General features: G+C 44.8%; 1 long non-coding RNA gene across 1 annotated transcript in view; it reads left to right on the top strand.

Moving 5' to 3' along the window:
• Positions 1–22,101, top strand: part of LOC144773724 (uncharacterized) — a 113,725-nt gene extending 91,624 nt beyond the window's left edge. The window contains exon 7 of the long non-coding RNA XR_013600056.1: positions 16,873–22,101. This is a non-coding gene — a long non-coding RNA (uncharacterized LOC144773724). The remainder of the gene's footprint in view (positions 1–16,872) is intronic.
• The last annotated feature ends 4,990 nt before the right edge of the window (positions 22,102–27,091 follow it).

A 27,091-nucleotide genomic window follows, 5' to 3' on the forward strand; every position in this document is an offset into this window, starting at 1 on the left:
GGCTGGGAGAGGACAGGCTGGGAGAGGACAGGCTGGGAGAGGACAGGCTGGGAGAGGGCAGGCTGGGAGAGGGCAGGCTGGGAGAGGGCAGGCTGGGAGAAGGCAGGCTGGGAGAGGGCAGGCTGGGAGAGGGCAGGCTGGGAGTGGGCAGGCTAGGAGAGGACAGGCTGCGAGAGGGCAGGCTGGGAGAGGGCAGGCTGGGAGAGGGCAGGCTGGGAGAGGGCAGGCTGGGAGAGGGCAGGCTGGGAGAGGGCAGGCTGGGAGTGGGCAGGCTGGGAGTGGGCAGGCTGGGAGTGGGCAGGCTGGGAGTGGGCAGGCTGCGAGAGGGCAGGCTGCGAGAGGGCAGGCTGCGAGAGGGCAGGCTGCGAGAGGGCAGGCTGGGAGAGGGCAGGGCAGTAAGGGGGAAGGACTGGGGGTGGGGGTGGTGCAGTAGGACTGGGAGTGGCGGCAGCCGGGACGGAATGGGGGTGGCTTGGTGCTGCATAGGTAGGGACCTGTGGCAGTCGGTATTAGCGTCCACCCCACCCCTCCCCCCAGAATAGGCCTTGGGTGTGAGACAGGCTCCCAGCCTGCCCGCGGGAGACAAGTCACTGCGGCTGTAATGTGAGCCACACACCTGGCAGGCAAACAAACACCAGGCCAGACCTGCAGAGCTATCAGAGGGCGGGGAGGGGTCACTACATCAACCCCCTCCCCACCCAACCCCGGTTTGAAAAAAAACAAACATGCCAGGCTGCCTGGGTTATCAGAGGGGGCGGGGAGGTACCTCTACCTCTACATCTCCCCCCACCCCCCCCCCCCCCGCCAAGTTTACACCACACATGCCCGGGATGTCTTGGTGATCACAGGGGGCGGATCACTACGCCCCCATCCCTACACGCACAGTTTACCATTCTCCACTCCCGCAGGAGCCCCTTCCGTGCATTGTCACCACAACAATACACCTGGGAAGTGAGGCCACGCCCACCCTGGTGCCCCGGTGCGTGCAGGCCCGGGTGGGGCGCAGTGCCACGTTCATTACAGCTCAATGAAGCATCACCGGCGGGACTGGGCACCCCCGGATCACCACAGCCTGGCAGGGACCCCTCCCCCGAGGGCACCCCTGCCGAGGAGGGAGGGGCGGGCAGGTAGAGTGCACCGCGTGGAGCGGGAGGGCACAGAAGGAGGGGCAAGGGGAGGTGTGTGTAAAGAAGGGGGGGGGGAGCAGGGACTCAAAAAAGTAAAGAAAACATGGTGAAGAGAAAATTACTACAGTGGGTAAAGAAGGCGGAAGCAGGTGGTGAATGGGGGCTGGCCGGGGTAAGGAAGGATTAAGAAAACAATTTAGGAATTATGGAAAGAAAGGCGAAAGAATGAGAAAGCAGAAAGGGGGGGCTAAGGAGCGTCGGGAGGAACTAAAAGCAGAAGACATAGGAGCAGAGGGAGTAGTAAGGGAAAATAAAAAGAAAGAGTGGATCTAGCAGACAGAGTAAAGGAGACGGTTCAAGGAGGGGTAAAGGGGTGTGAGCTTGGAGGGGATGGGTCGAGGTCAGACATTGGGTTAGGAGAGTACAGAAGATATAAACACAATGAGGGTGTAAGAGGTGGGTGTAAAGTGTGCTTCATAAGTTGACTGATTGAATGCTGGGGATAGAAAAGAAGCGTATCAAAGGGGTGAGTGTGAGTAATATTGTAGGGGCAGGGAGGAGTAAAGGTAACATTTGTAAAGCACATGTTCACCCCTGGGTATCTTGGCGCTGCCTAACAGATGCTTATTCTAATCCCACTCAACGGCGCTCATTGTAAGAATGTATTTGTATTTACTATACCACTGACATCACTGTGGGTATTCGAAGCGCTTTATATAGGCAGGTATGAAAAAAACACCAGGTGCAAGTCGACCATGAGTTGACTTAAGACATAAAAAGCACGTTTCCAATACATGGTCTTATACGAACACACGGGATTTGAGTTCAGTGATGTGTGTGTTGAGCAGTGAGGGCGGTGCAGTGTCTGATGAATTATAGAGGATGTATCGACATTGGGCGGCTGATAAGCCGAGCGGCCCCGCACGGATTTCAGCCTGTGGCCATGGGGTCTAACACAGATCCCTGCAGTCGGTACACGCATGACTTCGCCGAGCCATCAACCACGTGGGGGGGGGGGGGGTTAGAAGAAAGCATTAAAAAAAGGGTGATTGGATTGAGGGGGTGGGGGCAGCAGAAAGGGGGGTGGGGTGCAGACGGCTGGGCAGAGGAAGAAGAGACGGGAGGGAGGAGAGGTGAGAGAGGTGCTGCAGTGGAAGGAAGCACGAAGAGAGATAGTTATTAGCCACGGGGGGGGGATGACGGAGCTAAGAGAAGGGGATGGGGGAAGTCACAGTAATGACTGAAGGCGAGGAGTGACTGCCCTGGCATGAGAGGGGCAGTGTTAACCCCAGTTCACCCCATACCACCCAGGCATGGGGGTCTCTCCTGAGCCCACTCCCCAAAGTGACCCACTCTTTGGGGGAATTGTCACTTCCCCTGATCCCATTAACACTGTTGGACTTATGATTGGAGGGCTGGCAGGAGTGAGTGATTGAGTGAGTGAGTGATTGAGTGAGTGATTGAGTGAGTGAGTGTGTGACTGACTGAGTGTGTGTGTGTGAGTGAGTGTGTGTGTGAGTATGGGAGTGAATGAGTGAGTGAGAGTGTGTGTGTGTGAGTGAGTGAGTACTTTGCACCATAGCACGGCTCAAAATGAAATCACTAAAATAATGCGTTTTCTGCTTTTACACCCCGCCATTCCCTTAAACAACACACTGCAGCTTTATAGATAGGCCAGTGCAGCATAGTTTTCATTGAAAGGCATCAGTACACATTACTTGAGCACCAGTTACAGTCATTGGGGTAGACAGATTCAGTTTAGGCACGAGAAGAGTCGGTGATGGTGCTTGAGCCTCCCGCCATACTCGAACCTGTTTCCTCAGCTTCGCGGTCGGCCGCTCTAGCCGTTGTGCCACATCCTCATTTTCTAGAGCAGCGGGCACACAGAACATGCTGCCTCTCCAGAAACTGTCAGTCTCAGCGTTCACCTGTCCAAAAATAACGCATTATTGTTCCTGAGGTTATGCCTCATTTCTGCCTGCTTCCGTTGTGGAGAGTAGTAAGCCTCTCATAGGGAGGAGGAGGGAATTTCAGTAGAGTTGCGAGAGAGAGTTGGAGAGCCTGAGGTGCTTTCTTTTGTACATTTGTAATGGAGAGTTTACATCTAGTAGTGGAGAGGGAAGAGTCCTTCTCGTGCCAGACAGAGGAGGGTGCACTTTCCGTCGAGGAGAGAGACGCATGCTGCTGGTGGGTGAAAGGCTCCATGACAGCAAAGGAACCATGCACGGAGGCCAAATGTACACATCTGCCCACAACCCCGAGCAGGAAGGCGGGTGCCGGCAATGCCGGACCAGACTCGGCTGACGTCACCAAAAGGGAAAAATTCTCGGGAACGCCCCCGAATCTGGTCCGAGATTGACGGACAGAGCCTTCTCCCAATGGTTAGCCTCCATTTATGGAGCTAGCCAATGGGAGGAGGGGGCGGATACCCGACCCCACAGAGAAATTACATTAGATTTTGCTAGCGCATGCGTACTTCGTACGCATTGCCAAGCAAAACCTAAAAATTAACAGAGGAATCTGGTGCTCAGAGAAGAGTCCCCGATCCTCTCTCTTAAACATGAGCAATATCTCAAGTCATTTAATTTAAAGTCTATACCATCAAGGGTGATTACATCTGAAGGGGTCTAAAAAAATTGGGAAAATGCAGAAACAGAAAAAAATGTGGGAAGATGTCTACTTTGCTGAAGATTAAGGAGGACTCTTCTAGGGATGAGGAAAAAGTGTTATCCTACACCACACTCAGAAAAGAATCAAAGGAGAAAACATAGAGGTCTGTACCTCTTAAAGTCCAAAGCAAATGTGGCCAAAATCAACCTGTGAGAACACCAGTTATTAGCACATGAATCTTTTTTTTTGGGGGGGGGGAGATTTTTATAGCACTAACTAGATCCAAAGGTATCAAAGCACTTTACATGAGCACCAGTTGCATTACAGACCGACACATTCATTTTTGTTAGGCACGGGGAGATTAAGTGAATTGTCAAGAATCGCAGGATTTTGAGCGTTCCTGCAGAGACACAAACCAATTTTCCCAGCTCTGCGGTTGACTGCTCCAGCTGTTCGGTTACATCCTCTTTTGTTCACACCAAGTCCTTTCCATGCTCACATTGTGAGCTGCAACATTAGAAGATTCTACCACTCCAGTCCTGTGAAGGCTATCGACCTTAGGTACCTGCAACTCATCGATACATTACTGAATAGGGACTGTCAAGTAACGCTCTGTCTCTTGATGTTCTTTGTCAATGTCCTCTTCTCAGGCTCTTTATCACCAGTACAGTATTACTTTCATCTATTATCAACCTAACAAACTGTTTGAGCGTACCTGCAAGAAAAAAAGACATGGCACTCAAGTAGAAATAGAAAAGCAATATTTTTTGCAGAATGAAATACAGGCCTACTCATTTCAACCTTTAACATATTCTTCATGCGTGCACATTAATATATTTAATTTGTGCACTTAAAGCTACAAATAAATGAAAAATGTCAGTACACAAATTCAGAACTAGATTCATTTTGTAGTTTAAGAAAGTGTATTATAATTTTATTGTCAAAATCTTTTAATTGTTTTTTACAAAACTAGACAACAATTGTAGCTCCACGGAGCACAGTTCATATGCCAAGAGTTACAGATGTCGAAAAGGAGACAGCATTTCCACAAGTTATCAGCATACCTTATTTGTTTTTAAATATTTCCCAGATATTATAGGTCCGTCATTATTACACTTCAAATACAAAGCTTACATGTTCCAGGTTGCAACTGCAGTTTGTGCTTGAACGCCCATAAAAAAACATAACTTTGAAAGAAACAAAACAAAAACAATCAGTTAGTTCCGTGGTGATTTGTGCTAATGGTCTAAATGAGACCTGGGGTGATATAGGGCGGCCGCCGCTGTCTGGGCCCGACGGGCTCAAGGGCCTCCCATGCCAAACCCAGGAAGGAGAGCATGGCCAGTCTCGATGGAGGTATTGTTGGATTCGGGGGGGGGGGGGCAGCTAACAGGAAGCCCAAAGATTATGCCCAATCTGTTATATCTGAAAGAGGTGGAGGGCTCGCAATCTGGGTCCACAGGCAAACAGGGGCAACCCTTCCAACAGGTAATCCACCAAGGGACTCCAGAAACAGTCAAAACCATTCCGTGTGTCCTCAACTATATCTGCCATCTGTTCAAGGGCCAGGGCCCACCACAGTCAGGCATGCCATTGGGTGAGGGAGGGGCCTCCGATTTCTTCCAGGCTGTGGCTATTGCCATCTTGGCTGCTCCTAAGCATAGCCACATAATGGAAAGGTCCCCTTGGTTTTGGTATTTCAAAATAGGGTCCCTCACCCCCAGGAGAATATGTTCTATTGTATCTGGGCCTGGGTATCCCAGGATGAGTTTAATTTGGGAGAGGATTTCTTTCCAGGTAGACTGAATGGAGGGGCAATCCCACCAAATATGACGGAAGTCTCCCAGCAACCCACAGCCTCTCCAACATTTGTCTGAAGTATTTGGAAATGTAGTATGTAATTTCTGGGGATGTATATACCATTTGTACATAATTTTGTAATGGGCTTCTCTTATAAACGTGGAGCTATTATATTTGGTGATGTCTTTGTACAGGGAACCCCACTGTTTCTCCCCTATGGGGGTGGGCAGCAAACCGTCCCAAAATCTTCGGTGTCGTGAACCGGCTGGGGAGCAGCCGTTAAAATAAGAGAGTACAAAAATGATATGCATCCCTTAGTTGTAGTGCCGGATTGCACACATTTCTCAATTGGAAGGAAGTCCCTGGTCATGGCCAGCCGCTCCTGAGGTTGTTGCACCCAATGTTGTAGCTATATGTAATAATATTCTTCTGTGGGAGGTAACTTAAAAAGGGCTGCACATTCCACAAAGGAAAGCAGATCTCCCCACTTGAAGACATCAGAAAACATGATGCATCCATCCTCCCTCCATTTATCAAAGGGACCCTCCATAGGCGCCCGGGGGAAAGCCGGACTGAAATGAATGGGGGTGTAGGGAGATGGAAAGGTCATCAAGGGAAATGCCTTGGTGACGTTGTTCCATATTTGAAGGTTGGTGGCTGTGGGGATGCTGAGGTATACATTAGGAGGTCTGTCTTGCTTCTTCCTCAATGGATGGGACCCTATGGTTCTGCCCGCTATCTGCCGATCCATATGGAGCCAATATTTATCTGAGGCTTTGAGGTACGACTCAGCCAGCACCCAGAGTTGAGCAGCTTTGTAATACACGAGGAAATCAGGAAGGGCCTGCCCTCTCTAGGCATGGTCTGTTCAATATCCACTGTATAAGCGATCCCTTTGCCCCGCCAAATACATTTATTGGTCATCTTCTTCAGTTCTGTGAACAATTCTTTGTCTACTGTGACCGGAAGACCATGAAAGAAGTAAAGGAGATGGGGTAGGACATTCATCTTGATCGCATGTATTCTACCTATCCAAGCAATTAATGCAGATCCCCATTTTTTAAAATCCGATTCAAGCTGACACAGTAAGGAGGGGAAGTTAGCCTTATAGAGGTCTGTTTGTTTGAGGGTGATTTTGGTGCCCAGTTATGTAATTTACTTGCGTACGAAGGAAAAAGAAGAAGTCTCCTCGACCATTGCCATCATTTCTTGGGGTAGCGTTAGATTGAGGAAAAATGATTTAGACAGATTTACTTTGAATCCTGAGGCCCTTTCAAAACGACTGAGTTTGGTCTGTATAGCGGGCAGCACAACAAACGGGTCGGTGATGGGTAGCAGGACATCGTCCGCAAAGAGCAATATTTTGTTCTCATCTGAACCGAACATGACCCCTCGGATGTCTTGGTTAGCTCTTATCCGTGCTGCCAGTGGTTCGATGCAGAGGGGGAAGAGCATAGTAGAGAGGGGCAGCCCTGCCTCCTACCATGCAAGAGTTGAAATGATACAGAGGCTTCTCCGTTTACTAGGACTCGAGATCTGGGGGAGTGATAATTAGCCTGCACCATTCCTATAAAGGATTCGCTAAACCCAAACGCATCGGTGAGTGTGGTTTAGGAAGGACCACTCGACTCAGTCGAAGTACTTCTCCGCATCTAATGAGAGAAGGGCTCCCGGGATATGTTTTTTCTGCACTTTCTCGATTAAATGTAGTATCCTGTGTAAATTATCATGGGTCTGCCGACCCTTAATAATGCCCGATTGGTCAGGATGAATTAGTGGAGAAAGAACATTTTTTAATTGGCTGGCCAGCATTTTGGAAAAGAGTCCTGGCTCAGGAGGGCTATGGACCGGTATGAAGTGCACAGTTAGGGTTCTTTCCCTGCCTTTGGGATTATAGTGATTAATGCTTCCACCATGTGGAAGATACCTACCTTGTGGTCACTATAGGAAGATTTTTGCCAGGTGGGAGGTTAACTCAGGTGCAAATGTTCAATAAAACTGGTCATTTGGGGCTTTCTGAAGTTTAAGGGCACCTATCTCCTTCTCAAACTCCTCCATTGAGATAGGTTTGCTAAGTTTAATGTTGGTAGCAGGTAAGATCTGTGGGGGTTCTAGGGAGCCTAAGTAGCCAGATTCGCCCTGTTCTGTTAAGGTTTCTGCTGTATAAAGTGAGCGATAGAAAATCCCAGAAAGCATTTTCTTTCGCCCCTTCGCTAGAGTGCGAGACACCAGCGCCATCGCGTGTGTTTAACATACTCTTTTTCCTGTTTTGCTCTGAGCTTCTGCGCCAGTAGCGGGCCTATTTTATTGCCCCCATCATATTCTCACACTTGAAGGCGTAAAAAAAATGTTTCCGCTCTATTGGTATATATGGACTGCAGCTTCCCATTTAATGCTATTACCTTCCATAGGCTTTGTACAGACTGGGAATCTTTGGGCGCTCTTTCCACCACCCAAGGTCTCGATTCAGCAAAAGCTGTTCCCCTGTCTGTTGTTTTTTTAAGTTTGGTAGCTAAGGCACTACATTTACCCTGTATAACTGACTTAAAGGCATCCCAATTATTCACATGGGTGGTGTCTGTGGGGTCATTAGTGGCAAAGAAGTCCTTAATCGACCTCCTCAAGTCATCCCGGAGAAGCCTGTCTCTGCTAAGAGAATTGGGAAAGTACCACCTAACGAATTTAGAGCGCGGGGATGGCCAGTTGATCAGTATTTCCAATGGGGTGTGATCTGAGAGGCATATCGGGTGTAAATGGGAACCTGAAAGCAATTGGTAAAGCGTTTGACTAGTAAAAATATGATCAATCCTGGAGCATATTCTATGGGAATGGGAGAAAAAAACGAGGAATCTTGAGTTGAGGGATTAAGAGCCCTCCTTGTTTCTATCGGACAAATGCATTGCAAAGAGACTTTAAGAGACTTACTGAAGACCCCTCCTGCTGATCTGTGCGGGTGAGTCATGTCCACGGATGAGTCCCAGATAAGATTGAAATCCCCCAATAGTATTGTGTCCCCACGGCAAAACCCTCCAGTCTCAATAAGAATGCGCTGAGGAAATCCCGTTGCCCCCTGTTGGGCGCGTATACCCTGGCTATAGTGCACAGTTGTCCCATCAAATCTCCTTTGAACATTAGAAACCTCCCTGCCTTGTCAGGTTTAGTGTTGTGGTAGTGGAAGTGAATAGACGAGTGGAAAAGGAGGGCGACCCCAATCTGGTTAGTGGTGGTCGAGGAACAAAATATTAATGGATAGGCTTTATGTTTCAGGCGAAGGTCTTTGCCTTTTTCAGGTGGGATTTTTGCAGTTCCACTATCCTAATAATGATCTCCCAGGAATTTCCACGTGTTGTTTCTTATTGGGGGAATTAAGACCCCTTACATTCCAGGACATGCAATTAACTGCCATTCAACATGGGGCATACAGTACCTCCGCTAAGGCGAGCCAGCCAGTGTACTGCTTCAGCTCACGTCCCCCTAAATGCCATCCCACCACCACCCCTCCAGTAGCCCAGTCAGAAAAGTTACATCTTTGAACACCACAGTAAAAAACATTAAAAACAATTATGAACAATAACTGTGAGCTGAGAAGTCCCAAAACAAATATGAGAATCACACTTTAGGTAGCTCCAAGAGTGAGCCCACTTCCGCTCCCAGAGCCCCGTTTGCATACCTATTGGGACACTGGACGTCTAGCAAAGTACCATCATTGAGTTGGATAGAGAAAAATTATTACCGGACATTATAAGAGAAATGTTCCCTGCTAACGGTGTCTTGAACCTTAAGTCCTCAGGTGTACGGAGACTCTGCCACAGTTTTGCCCCTTACTTTGCTTTGCATTGTTGCCTCCAAGGACAAATATGGGGGACAACCTGGGTCTGACTTGGGACAGGAGGCCAGAGTTTCTGTAGGTGTCATCCCTTTATCTTCCTGCCTCCTCTCCTGGGCGTCTGCTAGAGGCCGAGTGAGAGTTGTTCTGTCGGCTGTCCCACGCTTTCCTCTCTGGAGGTTGTTGCCTGTCGCGGTGAGGTGTCCTTAAGATCCAGCAGGTCCACCGCTTCTTCCAGTACTGTGAAGTGGTATTGTTTATTGTCGAACAGAAAGGCTATGCTAAAAGTGTAAGTCCACTTATATTTAATTTGGTGTTCTCTTAGACCTTCTGTGAATGGGTGGAATAGTTATCTTCGTGCTAATGTAGTTTGGGCCATGTCCTGAACGAGGGAGCATGTCGCGCCTTGGAATGTGACCCTGTCACTGCTTCTAGCTCACCGGAGAACTATTTTCTTGATCTTAAAGGAGCTGAATTTGGCAAAAATGTCTCTTGGGCACCTGTTGTCACCTTGTGACCATGGCCCCACCCTGTGAAGTCGTTCCAGCTGGACCTCTGGACAGCCATCTCACAGGACCATGAAGAAGAGCCCCACCATGAATTACTCACGGTCACCCTTATGTTGTCCCTGCAGGAATGGTTCTCAAGGTATTCACATTTGAGCGCGGCAGTGAGTAATTGGTTGTTCAAGTTGGCGGATCCCTTTTCAAGGGGCGTCATTCAATCTTTTAGTTCTCGGCATTTCATTTTAAGGTCTAAGGTGCGGGTGCCAACCGAGTCCACGTCTGCTTGAAGCATCACCAGATTTGTTCCGATCTCCACTGGGAATGCGTCAAATGAGGCACCGATGTCGGCTTTAATATCCTCCCTCAGTTCTTTCTTAATGACTCTCAGCGACCCCAGCAGATCTTCTTGAGTGAGTGCCATTCCTCTCACAACCTGCGTGTTCCCCTCCTTGTCCATCCTGGTGTCAGATGGGACGAAATAGTTGGAGACTCAATTATTTTGATCCATCTTCGGTGGAATAGGGATGGGGGCCTTGGTCAGCGTGGATTCTCCCCCTACCCGGTCAAGCGTGGGTCCGGGGCGAAACCCTCTGGGGTGCAACGGGTCTCTGTTTAGCAATCAAAAGTTCTAGGTTTGCAGGACATCTGGCGCTCGCTCAGGTTAGCTCAAATTAGCTTGGGAGCCCCCAACTGACGGCTGGATCCCCCCTCTTGTACTTGCAGCTGCAGGCGCTAATCTGCCATCATTGGCTTGTCATAGTTTGGCAAGATTCCTTCCATCACGGTGTCAACTCCAGTTCTTGGCTTCTGGCTGCATTTTAGGGCCTGTAAGCGCAATATTAAGGTCATGAATTTTCTGTAGTGGCCAGGCTGGGGCCCTACGGTGCCTCACACCAGTCAGGAGGTTTCAATTAGTAAGATCCTGGGAGCTCCCTGCCCTACACCATTCATACTACATGCTCCCACCTTGGTGGTTGTTTGGTGAGTCGTACTCACTCGTCATCTCGCAGGGAGGGCCTTCCAGCTCCACTGATCTTGGACCACGCCCCTGCTCCGCCATATCATTTCTCCATTCCCAGATGGGAGAGAGCCGTGTTCTAGGCCCGCGGCGTGCGCTCGGTCACAACCGCAATCCAGGGAGGACAGCACCAGCGTATCTCCTATTGCTCTGTGAGGGTTGCCGTCATCTTGGGTATCGCTTCGCGTCACAAGTCCGTCTGAATTATGCCTCAAAGGACCGTATTTTGGTAGCGTGCAGTTCGTCACAGGGTCCTCCTCATGCCATGCAGCTCACTTCATCGGTATGCACGGTTTTGGCAATTTCTTGTGCGCTGTAGCGGCCAAATACCCGGTGCTCGGAGCGGAGCCGAACCGTATCACATCCACGCGGCCATGATGGTTGGCCACGCCCCATGTATTGTAATTTTGAATACATGAGTATAAAGGTTACTGAGAGTAACATTGTAAATTCGAATATTAAAACATTAACGCACAGGCTTACATAAATCTTCCCTGTTTCAGAAGTAAATGCATTTTACTAGCGTGAGGATGGTTTTATCAAGTCTCTAAAGTCAACATGTTATTTTAATAAGGTTAAGGCACACAGTGAATATGAATTTTCGTTCTACAGTGAAGGCACTTCAGTACTGAATTTAAGTGCAACTCTTTACATTGATAACAATTGGACACAGAATGTATGTGGTGCTAAATGTGCATATTTGTGACATATAAGGGTTGAACCAAAATTGCGCTGCTCCTACACATATCTAATATTATTATTTGAACTGGGTTTCTTTGTGATGTCTTTGCACTTAAAACCTAAAATTGAAAGCTAAAGGATATTCTGGATTGCTTTTCATGAAGAACTGTAATATTTGCATGCTACACGTGAGCCACACTTAAATCGTTTGAGCCACCATCTATGAATCATCGAGTCTTAGTACCGGACTCGGCCTGGGGTCAGAAAAGCAATTTTCAAAGATGACGTCAGAAAAGACAGCAAAGGTTGAGAGGTTTGTTGAAGACACTGGGCCTGCTGAGAGAGCTCAAGTACATGGGAATTTGCATTCAAATAGTTGTTGAAGTGACGAAGTGGAAAGAAAGGGTAAGGGGTCATCTGAAGTTAAAAGCTGCACTGGCCAAGTGGCATACAAGTTGGCCCCTGGCCCAGATTGCATGGCCTTTTTTGCCAGCAGATAAAATAACTTCATTTACATTTGACTGATTATCCCCAGTTCGTGTGAAGTGCTTTAAAACACCTGCATATGATTTCCATGTAAATTACAACAGAATATGTATGGCGCATTCCTAACGCGAAGTAAAACAACGGCCAATAACCCCAGAGCCCTTATTACAGTCAGCAGAATGTTGTTCCGATTGAGCCAGTTGATTTCACAGAAGAACGCACAGAAGAAGCATTAAAATAAATTTTTGATCTGCTGCAGTGTGATGCATTAATGAAAGCTGATTATTGCGCTGATTGTTGTTTGGTTGTTCAATTTAGTATGACATGAAGGGTAGTGTACTTTTTCTGAGCGTGCTGTATGGTTGGTACTGCTGTTTATCTAGAATACTCTAAGTTCAATTGAACCTTGAAGTCTCTGTTTCACCTGAATATCTGTTTACTTGCTTGCCGCAAACAAACTATAATGTCTGCCGGGGGCCAAAAACAGAACCAGAGGCCATGTGTTTAATAGTGGCGCATGTTGGGTAACGAAATGTGAGGGGGTCCCCCACGCTCTGGGCCCAGTTGGAGCTCTGAGGTAAGCGGCTTTCCAGTGCTTCAGGAGGCCCTCAGAGTTTGTGGCCCCCACCACACCGCGGGCCTGCGGGGGCCAGGGACGGACTGGGAACCACAACCGGCCCTGGCAAAGTGCTCGGTCCCCCCCCACTCAGGGGGGGGGGGTGTTGGAGGTGTAGCCGAGCTCTTTGCCAGGGCTGGTTTTCTGCCGATTTTGTTACAGGGCCGATTTTGCAGCTACGCCCAAAACCGGCCCCACCCAAGCGGCGCACCGGGGGATTGCCTGGTGCCCGCTATGGCCAGTCCAGGCCTGGCGGGGGCTTTTTTTATGCCACAGAGCGGCGCACAGTCCAGGTCTGCCCCGCGGTGCAACTTTGACATGATGGGGCTAGTGCAGATGGAGGCAGTGTACCCTATTACCATCCACGAACCTGCCTGCAGGAGGCTGTCTGGGAGTCCATGGGACCCTTTGCCCTCTCCATGGGGCAAAAAAAAGAAACTTATTATGAAATGGCAGACATGCTGTCCACCCACTTCTCCTTTTTTCTTACAGTTCAGAATGTTTGAGGGAAAGTGTTGATCATGATAACAGGTCTGCCATCCACTTTACCACCTGAAGGCTCATTGGGTAGTGCTGACGGCAGCAAACATGGTGTCAGACCAGCAGCTCAATTAAGGCATGAGAAGCTGCCACCATTTGTGAGATCACCATCTATGTCATGTCAACCATGGTGATCTTGCCCATAATCACATCAAAAATGCACCTAACATCTTGGGGGCAAAACCCCTAGCATGTCAGGGATACTTTTTGAAGATGCGTTCCAATGCCTGCATTGTAGAAAGCAATTCTACAATTCTTCCTCTTGCGTGGCAGAAGTTTTTCCTCTGTCACGCTGGGTGTTGGGTGGGTCAGCCACCCAATTAAAAATCACCCTTCGAAATACTAGATCTAGTATCTTAATTAACAACAAATCTTTGATGTTTGAGGGGCTATTGATTTAGAAGCTGCTCCAGTAAGACAATACTCTTTTAAAAGAACACCTTTTAAATGCAGCAAAATATCTTTCAGCCTACTCCTTAGCATTCTCACACTTACAGTCTGATACCGCTGCTAGCATCCCAAAGTATTAAAGTGTTTATACTGATGATTTCAATGTTCAATCTAGCTCTTCTTCGTAGTTTCTGGAAATATTCCTCTATGTATTTCCTTTTTTTTCGGCAACCTTTTGAGAAGAATATTCTTACTTTTTGAGACTGAAAGTGTCAGTATGTTAATTCTGTAGTGAGGTCCTTTTGTTATGAGCCAGGGGGGCATTTTACACATCCAAAGGGTTAAGACATCCACCAGTATTTGTGAATTTCAATATCTGGTTGCCCACTCCTTAAATTATTGTTACATTCAGCTTGACATAGCTGGGAAATTTAATATTTATGAATGCAAATATAGCATTTGATGTGTTTTTGGGAGTGTCGTGCATAGTTTGAAGAGTGGTGTCAGTTAGAAAAATATGATGGGGCTTATTAACGAGCCCTTGCGCCGCCGGTGCGTCACTTTTTTCTATGTTAAAAGTGACGCACCAGTGGCGCAGGGGGCTTGTAAATGAGCCCCTACAACTTTGATCCTCGGTGAAGGTCAGGGTGCATCCAGAGGTGCCTTGTCCATTCTTGGAGGGAAGGGGAAGTAATTCGAATGGCTTCAACAATTGCTGGGAAGTGTTCTTTGAATGGTCCCTGACCAGATTTAAACACTGTTGAAAGAATATTGAGCTTTTTTAATTGTTCAAATACAAATGCAGCATTGGAGCAAATGCCGTTCTTTAAGAGCTTTTCTAATGTGCGGTCTTTTCCTTAGGTTAAAACATATGTTGGCGGGCGTGGCTTGACCGCCGAGGTATCATGGCGGACCTTCTCTGAGCTCCGCTCCAACGCGGTACTCCCTTTGTTTCTTTGAGCCTCTTCTGCCCGTTATTTCAATTCCATGTAGCGGTCGTAGCTGGGTGAAGGTACGGTGATCCTGTGTGTCAACATTTGAGGACTTCTATTGACTCCTGAGCCTTTTTCTGGACGGCCGCGATATTGCCTCACCTCAAAGCGAGCATCCGCCATTTTACAGCGCTGCGCTCGCGTTCCGGATTTCTGCTGCCCCTGCCGTCTCCGTCGGACAAATGAAGGTATTACCATAATGTGCACAGACTTTTCACTACGTGCCTTTTAAGGATCTGATTTTCACTCTGCATATTAAGTGCTTTTGTTGCTTCCATAGCCGTTTTCGACGGCAGCGATAATTACTCGGATCAAAGTGAGCGGCCGCCATTTTATAGCGCGGCGCTCACGTTCCTGATTTCTGCTGCCCCTGCTGTTTACGTGCAAAATGAAGGTGCTAGCATATCGAGCATTAGGTACTTGCTTAATGCTAAGTTCTTTTCCCTTCTGAAATACTTTGTGAGCCTTAACTTCATTTCAAATATGCCATTTTGCACGCGTTTTTCATTTTTTATTTTATAAATGGAACTCTTTTTTTCTCAGTGCCTTTCAAGGTTTGCCACATATGCCTTACAATGTGCCTTTATTGCTACTATTCAATCCTCATTGACTTGCTATATTCTACTTTAACTGACTCATTGCAGGATTTGTTTTTTGGCCCTGTTGTGGTTCTCATATGGCATTCCTCAGTTTTTCCTCATAGCGAGCTTCTGCCTCATTATTTGGATAACATTATGCTCACATTTGGTGGCCACAGCTCTTGCTACTTATTTTAGAATTTGACCTAATGATTTTAGCTGTGAATAGTTTATTTTTTTTCACATCTTTTGTCATTTGCCTCATAAGATAAATTGCTCCTCTCAAATGTTCGTTATGGCTAATGATCTTCACTCAACTAGATCCACGTCCACTGGTACTAAACTGAAACAACTTAAGAACGACCCACCTTCTCCTATCATCTCCTCACAGAATCTTGCTCTGGACTCTCTCTCTCTCTCTCTCTCTCTCTATATATATATATATATATATATATTAGATGAGGTACGTGGTCTTCAACCCTTTATGACCGCTACTAATGAAAAACTACACCAGATTGAGGAATGATGGATTGTCATGGAGGGAAAGGTTTTGGAACTTGAACAAAGGGTGCATGGTATTCAAGATGTTTCGGTTAAAATTCCGCCACTTGAGTTGGAAATCCACAAATTAAAAATTCACACTGAGGACCTTGAAAATCGTAATTGCAGAAATAACCTACGCCTTTATGGTCTGCTGGAAAATAGTGAAGGTACTGCTTTTCTACAGAAGTTTCTTCCAGAACTTTTAGTTCCTCAACCTTCATCATCTCCTCTTGACATTCAGAGAGCACATCCCCTGAGTCGTATACACCCTGCGTTCAACAAGCCTTGTGGAATTATAATGTTATTTTTGGAATTTACTGAACTTATGCACATCTTCAGAGCAGTGAAGCTTAAAAGTCATCTTAGCAGGTCGGGTCATAACATCTTTATTTCTCAAGATGTATCTTATGCAACCAATGCCCGTCGCAAAGAATTTCTTGCTTACGTCCTCAAATGAGTCAGCTCAACATCAATTATGGAATTATTCACCCGTGCCTCTGTAAAATCACACATGATGGAAGATCTCGCTCTTTTGATGATCCTGCTAAACTCAAACTTTTTCTCAATACCATTCCATCTCATGGCATGGAGACTAATAACTAATGTACCTTTTATTTCAGGATTGTTACTTTGTATGCACTAAGTTTTGTTAAATAGTTTGTTCCAATTAGTGGTTATCTTTTTCTTCATGAGGCTCTTTATTGTTCACTATTTTTCCATTATGGACGGCCGTGTTCCTCGCTGTCACCATGCTCCTATCTTCTTGTGTTTGTTTCTCTTTTCAGATCTGGATTTTACTCCTTGATCTGTCTACTTGTTTCTTCCCTCTTCCTTTCTATCCTCCAGTCTCTTTTTTTCCTTTCTATTTTTATTTCTCTATCTTGCTGGTGGTTCTACTGTTCATTACACGTCTTATATTTTGTTATGTCCTTCTTCTTTTTCTTTTCCTTTATTTCTTTTTTCTTCCTTTTTACTTTTCTTGTTGGGTCCCGGTGCTTTCTTTCGTTAATCTCTTCTTTATCCCTGTTCCTTGTTTTTTCTATATTTGTCTTGCTTTGCTGCCTTTACTCAACTTATTGCTTGTGTATATTAGTGCTGTGTGCTTTTCTGTAACGTTTTACTTAAATGAATCTCATGTGTGGTGTTTTATTTCTTATAGCTGTACTCCTGACATGTATCAACTCCATTCGTGTATTACCCTCCTCTCTCTCCATTATGTGTAAGTTTGTCACATGGAACGTTTGTGGTCTTGGAAATCTCGTCAAAAGACAAGAGGTATTATCTCATTTATCCAAGCTTGACTCTCAGGTATCTTTTCTCCAAGATACTCATTGTACTGAAGCAGAGTCACTTAAGTTGAAAAGACATTGGGTGGGTCAAGTTGTTTATTCTCCTGCATCTGGTAAAAAAGGAAGTGTTGCTATATTGTTTCATTAGTCATTATCTGTGCAAATTTTGTCTACACAGAATGATGTTGATGGACGCTGGGTAATGGCAAAGGTTGTTATACAAAACAAGACTCTTGTCTTGCTAAATATCTATGGCCCTATTAAACCAGAACCTAAGTTTTGGAATGACATTAAAATCCTACTCTCTTCCATAGACTGTCCTAATATTATTGTTGCTGGTGATTTTAACCAAAGGATAGACCCTTTCTCAGATAGATTATCTAAATGTAAATTTAACCCTGATAAATGTCACAAAGCATTTCAATCAGCCATTGCCTCTTGTTCATTATATGATGTTTGGAAGACATGTAACCTTGACTCACTTGAATATACTTTTTTCTCCAATGTGCATCACACTCGTTCTAGAATTGACTATGTTTTGGTTAGTAAATCTCTGCTACCTTCCATTCATTCTTCAGAAACTGGATCCATTTTTATTCCTGACCAAGCACCTGTTCATGCTTGACTTGACCTTTCACTTACCTCCCTTCACTTTAGTCATTGGAAACGTAATAATTTTTCATTATCCGATACTGTTTTCATCAAAGAAGCTACCACTTTTATTCATTAATTTATTCAATAACCCACTGGACACCTCGGTTTCTAATAATTGGGATGCCTTCAAGGCCTCTTTTCGTGGCTTCACTATTTCATATGTTTCGAATAAAAGGAAAGCCACACGGAAAAAATATAATGACCAATTACAACATCTTAAATTACTAGAACATACCTATTTTACTTCTAAATCACCTTCCACTCTTCGTGAATTGATTACGGTCAAGTCTGAGCTCAACAAATTGGCAACAATTGAAGCTTGTAATATTCTTCTTAAAATTAAATCCAAATATCATGGTGGTCAAAATAAAGCGGGTAAAATGCTAGCCAACTATTTGAAACTTAAAACTGAACGTAAAAATATTGGTCTCATCCTAAATGAATCTACTAAAACAATGGTGTCGTCGGATGAAGGTATTGCCGAGGTTTTTCATGAATATCATTTCATGTCAAACCCCATTGACTCCCTCCTGCCTTTTATGGATGAGGTTCGACTATACTCTAAGTATGGGCCAAAAATCTGTTACGCTCGCTAAATGTGCTGATTTTTGGCAATTTCGCGATCCGCGAATCTCGCGAAATTGGCGAAAATTCACAAATTTGCCCACAGGCAAATTTTTGGGGGGCGGGGTGGCCAGCTCACTCAAGGGACCCCTGCACCCTTCAGCGCGATGACAGTAACACACGCGTGGTCACTGGTGACAACTCTTCTGGCACTTTACGCAGCTGTAGTGTATATAGATAGCACTTACTGATTAGCCAGTAGAAAGTACTCCAGTTCAGTAGAGGTATCGCACAAAACGATGGCGTCTTCTTGGATAAATATGAAGGGCAGGGTTCATTGTGGCACGATGCTCCTGTAATAAAAATTAAACCTCAACAGGAAGCGCTTACAGATATAAATAAAGCAGGTGCCAGAGTTGCTTACTTGCAACTATTCTCTGACCCTGTCCTGACCCTAAACAGCCGGGTGCCCGAGGCAGGGTCAGAGAATAGTTACAAATGGGCTGGCGCCGGCAAGCTGCCAGAGTTTAAGTTGTTTACTTGCAACTATTCTCTGACCCTGTCCTGACCCTAAACAGCCGGGTACCCGAGGCAGGGTCAGAGAATAGTTACAACTAAGCAGGTGCCCGAGTTGAAGCTCAAATTCAGTAATGCATTCATCAGCCCAAAAACAATTGTGTGCTTTGTCGAGTCTGGGCAGGTGTGCTTTCTCCCCATACCTACAGTTGAAAATTAGCTGTAATGCTGGATAATGGCCTTTGCATTCTTCACTTTCACGAGCGCAATCCCCGTGCAGTTCCTGTGACCAGGAGCTTCTTTCTCCTCATCTGCTGCTCTGATCGCTCTCTGACCTGTTATACACACAAGAGGCATGTGAACTTGCATAGAAGGCCCGCCCGTTTGGCCCCGCACACACACTCGTGGTGTCACCGTCTTCCCGCCATTTACCGACTATGATGGACAGTTCACTGAAGGGACCCCTGCACCCTTCGGCGCGATGGCATAGTAACACACACATGGTCACTGGAGACAACTCTTCTGGCACTTTACGCAGCTGTAGTGTAGCAAAAGCACTATACATTAACCCAACGAGGTAGCACTTAATGATTAGCCAGTAGAAAGTATTCCAGGTGAGTAGAGGTATCGCACAAAACGGTGGCGTCTTCTTGGATACATATGAAGGCCAGGGTTCATTCTGGGACGATGCTCCTGTCACAAAAATTCAACCTCAACAGGAAGCACTTACAGCAGGTGCCCGAGTTGAAGCTCAAATTCAGTAACTCATTCATCAGCCCAAAAACAATCGTGAGCTTTGTCGAGGCTGAGCAGGTGTGCTTTCTCCCCATATCTACCGTCGAAAATTAGCTGTGATGGTGGATAGAGGCCTTTGCATCCTTCACTTTCACGGGCGCAATCCCCATGCAGTTCCTGTGACCAGGAGCTTCTTTCTCCTCATCTGCTGCTCTGATTGTTCTTTTTATATACACAAGAGGCATGTGAACTCGCATAGAAGGCCCTCCCGTTTGGCCCGGCACACACACTAGCGGTGTGCACCGTCTTCCCGCCATTTACCCACTATGATGGCCAGCTCACTCAAGGGACCCCTGCACGCTTTGGCGCGATGGCAGTAACACACACATGGTCACTGGAGACAGCTATTCTGGCACTTTACGCAGCTGTAGTGTAGAAAAGCACTATACATTTACCCAACGAGGTACCACTTACTGGAATAGCCAGTAGAAAGTACTCCGTAGCAAATCTCAAAAAAATCTGTGAGTTCGCGGGAAAATCCGCGAACTTGCTGATTTATTTGCGATTTCACGCGAATTCGCGGACCCCAGATCGGCAAAATTCGACCATACTTACTATACTCTAGTATTTCTGGTTATAAACTAAACCTTTCAAAGACAGAAATTTTACCTTTAAATTCCATATGTTACCAATTTGTATTTAATGATACTAATTTTGCTTGGTGCCCCCAAAAAATTAAATATCTTGGTATTTGGTTTTCTACCTCGTTACACGCCACAATTAGGTACACGTTTACTGCGTTACTTACTAAAATCCAATCACCACTTCTTACTTGGTCTCCCCTATATCTTTCTTGGTGGGGTAGGATGGATACTATTAAAATGATGATTGTACCTCATGTTCTATACACATTATCTATGTTACCTACTCGGATTCCTATCTCCTACTTTTCTCAAATTAATTCTACTTGTATAACATTTTTATGGAACAAGAAGCATCCACGAATTGCTCTTACCAAATGTATTCGTCCTTAGTCTGAGGGTGGTGTATGTTTCCCAAATTTTAGAGCATATCACTTGGCTTTTTTGATTAAGCAATCCTTTGCTCTATCCTATGATTTTGCTGATACCCCCATTCCGAGTTGGATTGTTTTTGAACACTCCTTATTAAACAACTTTTCTTTTCAGAATGTACTCTTTATGTCCAACAGCACGTTTATGTTTAATAACCCTATTTTGAAATATTCCCAGAGTATATTATATAATAAATCTAATGGTTTCACTCCATTTCAATGTTTTCTATCCTCCACAATTTGGTATAACAAATGTCTTAAATATAAAGGTAAATAATTCTACTACAAACACTGGAAGGAGAAGGAACTTATTTTTGTGCACCAATTGTTTCACCAAAATGCTGTTATTCTTTTTTCTGCCCTACAAGTCCAATACCAATTACCTGATTCTTACACCAATGAATATATCATAATTTACAATGCTTTACAATCACAACTAGCTACCTTTGATCTTCCAGTGGATACACCTTCTCTTAGCCCATCCTCTCCTTTATACCTTCTATTTCCAACACACAGACCTAAAGCAGCTCTTGTAGATAAGTTATTGTTATCGAATGTTATTGAGAGACCCAAATCCCCTATTGAAACTGCATGGGAAACAGACTTGTTTGTTTCTTTTTCTATTACGACTTGTGGTCTAAGTTATTTAAAGTTTCTGCTGCTGCTCGTATAACCCAATCTTTGTATTTTATTTACAATAGAGCTGTTATAACTCCCATTTGTATTTCTAAGTTTTCTCCATCCTCTTCTCCTCTATGCTGGTCCTGTTCTAAAGATGCTGGCACATTGAGACATCAACTTTACGAATGCTCAAATGTATTACCATTTTGGAAATCTGTTTGGACTATTTGCATGAACATTTTTAAATGTGATCTTACATTATCGTTACAAAATGTTTTTCTCGGATCGTATTCACCTGATGTTGACTCATCTTCTGTTTCCATGCTATTTGACCTTTTTATTGCATTAGCTTTCAAAGTTATGTTATCATCCTGGAAAGATAATTCTAAAATATCTTCATTAACTTGGTGGAATTTTATTTGTGATGAGCATAGAATTGCTAAGGTTTCCTCCATTTCCCTCTCAAAAAATTAAATCTGATCATCTTTGGCTACCTTTTATATCATATCTCTCCATTCATACTCTTGGACACTAGTTCTTTCTCCTTTCTTCTCTTTATATTATTATCCTATACAGTTTTAGACCTTTCTTTCTCTTCTTTTTCTTTCTCTTTCTTTTCTATCTCTCCCTTCTTTTTCTTCATCCTCTTGCTCAAAAGTTATGCGCATATTACACCAATATGTTAGTTACTTACCTATGTTTTATACTACGTTGTTTATATTTATGAATGCTTCTTCTTTTCTTATTTTGTTGAGTTTATTTTCTCTTTTGTCTCTTGTATTTTAAAATTCAATAAAAAACTTCTTAAACAAAAAAAAACATGTTGGCTGCTTGGATTTTCAGTCTCTGTCTTTTCAAGCTCTGCAATCACCATCTCTTCATTTGAGGCTCAAATGTAGATGTTTCTGTATTTCTGTCTCAAAAGCACCAACCAAGTGTGATGTGGGGTTCTTCTCTTCTTCAATCCACATATGTGTATGTGTTTTTTTTACCTACAGCCTGGTGAAGGCCATACATTTAGGTTTGGACCCCCGTATTTTAGTACTGATGATAGCAGGATCTTGATAGCACTCGTGACAACAGTATTTGTGCGTGGCTCCAAGCTTAATTAACTGACTGCTGGATGCAGGGGCTGCTCTACCCAAATAACATTACGCCCAGTAGGAGTGTTTCATGCCCCTGTGGCTTTTTAGACTTGGAATTATTTTTGAGTGATTAAGTGCAAGAGTCTATCTGTACCAATTCCGTGGCCCCTACTCATGAGCGTTTCTTACTTTATTCTTTTCCAATTCATGGGCACATTGATTTAGGCATTGGACATTGGATGCTCTCTATATTGAACCTTATATCCCATGGACTCTGATTGGAGGGTGTATGCAAGGTCTGCGCTCATCTTATTTCTGCTTGTATTGGAACTCATTTCAAACCAATGTTTTACTGTCAAGGAACCCCAGTACCTACTTGAAAATGGGTTTACAGCCAGGATATGGTTATTTCTAAAGAAAACACATTGCACCCTGAAGAAGGAGTTTGTTAATATACATGGGATCCCCCAAATGCACGTCAACGCTTCTTTTCCTGCTTTTGTTATGCACTGTATTTTGTCATAATTTGTTTTGTTCAGCTTATTGTTAGTCATTGTTGTTGTTTTTCTTATGTGGTGGATGGGGTGGTTACATGTATATTTACTTATAGGTACCCTACAATATCACTGTGCTGGGCTTATGTCTTGTTGTATTGAATGTTTGTGATGTCTTATGCATTATATAAGAAAATGAAGAAAAATGCACAGGAAAAATATGAAGATTTATGTACTTTGATAAATAAATTAACTAAACAGTCTTTTATAAAAACATTCTTGGTCTGTGGGAGTCTTTGATTAATGGACTTATTGCCAATGTTAGACTCATATATGTGAGGGGAGTTTTTGTTTGTTTTGGTCTTATTTCCCTTATGACTTCCCCACTCATTCAATTTTTTCAGGGTCCCTCCTACGTATATTATTGATTTACCTACATACTCAACAGAAGACCTATATCCACTTTCCAGATGAAGGGTAGCAAGTCACAGGATCACTCTTTAACAATGAGATTTATTTTTTATTTTTTCCCTATTCATCAAAGCTAGATTTCCTTCATCTGAAGGAAAATAATGGACAACATGTGACCGATAGGCAAAGGTGTTCATTCTGACTTCAAACATGGATGTAAAGCTGGACATCATGAATGTGATAAATTGGGTTGTTGGTTGACTGGGGTGTGAGTTGGGTTGTTGGTTGACTGGGGTGTGAGCCCTGGTCCGGCAACAGCCGCAATCCCTTGCAGGGTAAACCACAAATAGTCATAAAATTAACTTGTGTTAACCCTGGGTAGCTTGGCACATTTAGTAGTCCGGTTTAATGGAGACTCAATGTGCTCTGTATTTATGCAGCACACAAACAGAAATAAAGTGAAAATACAACACTAGAAAAATCTCACACCAATTTAGAAAACTAGAGTACAGTTCAAATAATTATTTGACATGAAAATGAGAAAAAATCCAATCAGCAGAACTAAAGTTATACAGCTTTAAAGTGTTCAGTAAAAACTAGCGCCTGAAAGATCAATGTGCCAACCATGGACATCTAGTTGCGCAATACTGGGCAACAGTAAAAAAAGGGGAAGATAAAGTTCAGCAGGGCAAGTCTGAAGGAGGTGTCCAAGGTGAAAGTTTCATTGTTGAATAGTCTTGGGTCTAAGACGCAGTGAAGGTGTATAAGTTAGGAATTAGTCTCTGAATTGGAAGTTGAAAAACTTTAGTGGGACAAGGCAGAGGCCGGATATCCTTTCAGCAAAAGATCGCTGAAAAGGACTTTCTGCTGCCGAGAAGAACACAGCGATACAAAAGGGGATGATGGACGGAGCGTTTGAACAAATCAAACAGTCACCCCCAGTCAACTGATCTGGGTTTAATCCATCACCATTCTTTAGTTCACTCAGTCGCCCCTAGTCAACTGATCTGGGTTTAATCCATCACCATTCTTTAGTTCACTCAGCCACCCCAGTTCAGACATGGCTATATGCAAATCAGTCTGACCCTGTGCCTTATGGGAACAGTCCAGCCCGAACTGCCAAGCCATGTCTTCCTTGGACCGGAAACAAGCATCCTGGGACCGGTTTCGGATTCATAATCCTCATCAGCCAGGCTATCTTGAATCCAGTGGCCAAGTGAACAAGGGACTCACGTCTGAGCATACCCTGCCACACTTAGGGCGAACAAAGCGATACAAAAGGGGATGATGGACGGAGCGTTTGAACAAATCAAACAGTCACCCCCAGTCAACTGATCTGGGTTTAATCCATCACCATTCTTTAGTTCACTCAGCCACCCCAGTTCAGACATGGCTATATGCAAATCAGTCTGACCCTGTGCCTTATGGGAACAGTCCAGCCCGAACTGCCAAGCCATGTCTTCCTTGGACCGGAAACAAGCATCCTGGGAGAACACAGCACGCGAAGCCGCAAAGTTAATTCGAAGGGCGATACCCGTCGGGCATATTGACAAGCACGTTTTCTCTTGGTTCTCAGATCAGTTTTTAGATAAAAAGTTTTAAGTGCTCAGTTTGGGGATTTGGTCAAATGGGCACCTTTAGCAACACAACCAAGGGACCAAGTATCCTGGGACCCCTCTTTGGGGTTTAGAGCAACTCTGGCTAAGTCCAGGTGCGGGTTCAAGATGAGGAGAACATTTTATGTCCCTGTGGCTATGAACAGAAGGCCAGCAAACTAGCCCTTGGAGTCACTCTGGTAACCTTGGTTTCAGTTCAAGATGCAGGGCTCCACAGCAGGCTGTCCTCTGAGGGTCCTAGGTAGGCTCCAGACAGCAAATCAGTCCTTCCAGGTGCAGCCACAGTCTTGCAAAGTGCACAGCAGGTCACAGCAGTAGGCAATCCTCTGAAAGGCCTTCCACTTGTCCAATAGTGAACTGAAGAGTGAGACTGACTTCCTATATTTGTACCCTAGTGCCCTTCTTCTGAAAGGTGGGGGAGGCTACTGGAAAGGTTATTTGCAGTGCATGAAATTTCGTGCCACCGCTGACCTGGCTCCAAGTTGGCTGCAGTGACAATGTGGGGTCGTTAGGTCCTTTATGTGAAGGTGGAGCACAAGCTATTCAGATGCAAGTGGAACTGTCTTCAGCTCTGCCCTCATCCTGCCAGCAGATGGCCCATTGAGACGCACCTTAACCCTCTATTGTTTGAATGTCTGGGAGGAATTCACAGTCGAACTGTTAGCTACACCCAGTTATGTGACCCAATGCAGGCTGCAGATACAAAGGGCTAAGGGCAGAAAAATAGAAACTTTGTAAAAGTGGCATTTTCAGAAGTGGAATGAAAAATCTAATCTTACCATTAAAGAGGGCTAATCATTTCAAACAAGACATAGATACCCGCTCCCAATTGGAAATGACAACTTCTTAAATGTAATAAGGAATCTTCTATGTTATCCTACCCAAGGGGATAGGCCTAACTGCAGTGAAAACTATTTTAGAAGTTTTTCACTACCATGACAAGTAAAACTTAAAAGTAAATGTACAACCTTTTTAATCCTCCTCATGCCAGGTCGACATGCAGTTTAAAACTGCATCCAGGCTGCAGTGGCCTGAGACCTGTTTAATGTACTGTACCCCTACTCTGAGAATGAAACGTCTTCATCTGATGGTGACACTCGGTTACAGAAATCGACCAGATCAACCGGCGAACAACAGCAATCAACCACTTACAACGCTGCGGTTCATTTTTTAGAGCAGGGTCAGAACCAAGCCACCGACCCAGGCGGGGCAAGACCCGCAGAGGTAGAAAAAGAAAAGTCCAAAGGCACCAGGAGCAATCGTCGGAAATAATAACGCAGGATAACTTGGTGATCAACATTTCATCCACATTATTAGATGTTGATGAAACGCGCGTTTTACAGAAAGGCCAGTCTTTTGTGCCAACCACTAAAACCAACACCCTTGAGTTAGAGGTGAGCACCTTAAAACTTCTTTGGAATATCCGCTTAAGACATTATTTTGACAATTTGGTTACTACACCTGTGCAGGAGGATGATATGTTGCGTGGGCTACGTCAACACAGCACTTTCATGGCTCCTGTGAGTCACAAAATTATCGACATGTTCGAAAATTTAGTGAAGAGAGACATTGCACGATTGCCCTTTCAATCCAGGATAAAACATGATAATCTAACCAAGAGGGAGAGGAATATCTTGCAGAAAATTGCCAACAATACCTCGATTGTTTGTCAAACGGCCGACAAGGGTGGCGCCCTTGTGATCATGGACGCCACTTATTACAATGAACAAATTCAGACCCACACTTCGGATTCAAACACCTATGCACCTTTACTCATGGATCCCACCAAGGAGTTTGCTTCTATTCTTACTGAGATTATCAATCAGGCTTTTGAAAATGGTACCATTAATGATCCAGTAAGACGTTACCTGACCCCCTTGAATCCCAGACCACCAACACTTTACATGCTGCCTAAGGTGCACAAGCACCCCACCAGACCACCGATGAGACCCATTGTCTCGACCAAAGGAAGCATTCATGAAACCACTGGCAAGTTTTTGGACGAATATCTCCAGCCATTTGTTCAGAAGACGAGATCACATGTCAGGGATACCACTGACTTCCTTATCAAACTACAACAAATTGTTGAACCTATGGAAGATCAGGATTTGATACTGTGCACAGTGGACGTTTGTTCACTGTACACTTCTATACCTCATGACCTTGGAATATCTGCTGTGGAACATGAATTGGTTAACTCTGATCTGGACGCTGACCTGAAGGTACTATTGTTGGAAATGATGGTATTCACCTTATACCACAGTTACTTCATAGTACTTGATGAATGGTTTCACCAGCTATGCGGGACTGCCATGGGCAAT

This window comes from Lissotriton helveticus, chromosome 8, assembly GCF_964261635.1.
Source record: "Lissotriton helveticus chromosome 8, aLisHel1.1, whole genome shotgun sequence".
Classification (NCBI taxonomy): domain Eukaryota; kingdom Metazoa; phylum Chordata; class Amphibia; order Caudata; family Salamandridae; genus Lissotriton; species Lissotriton helveticus.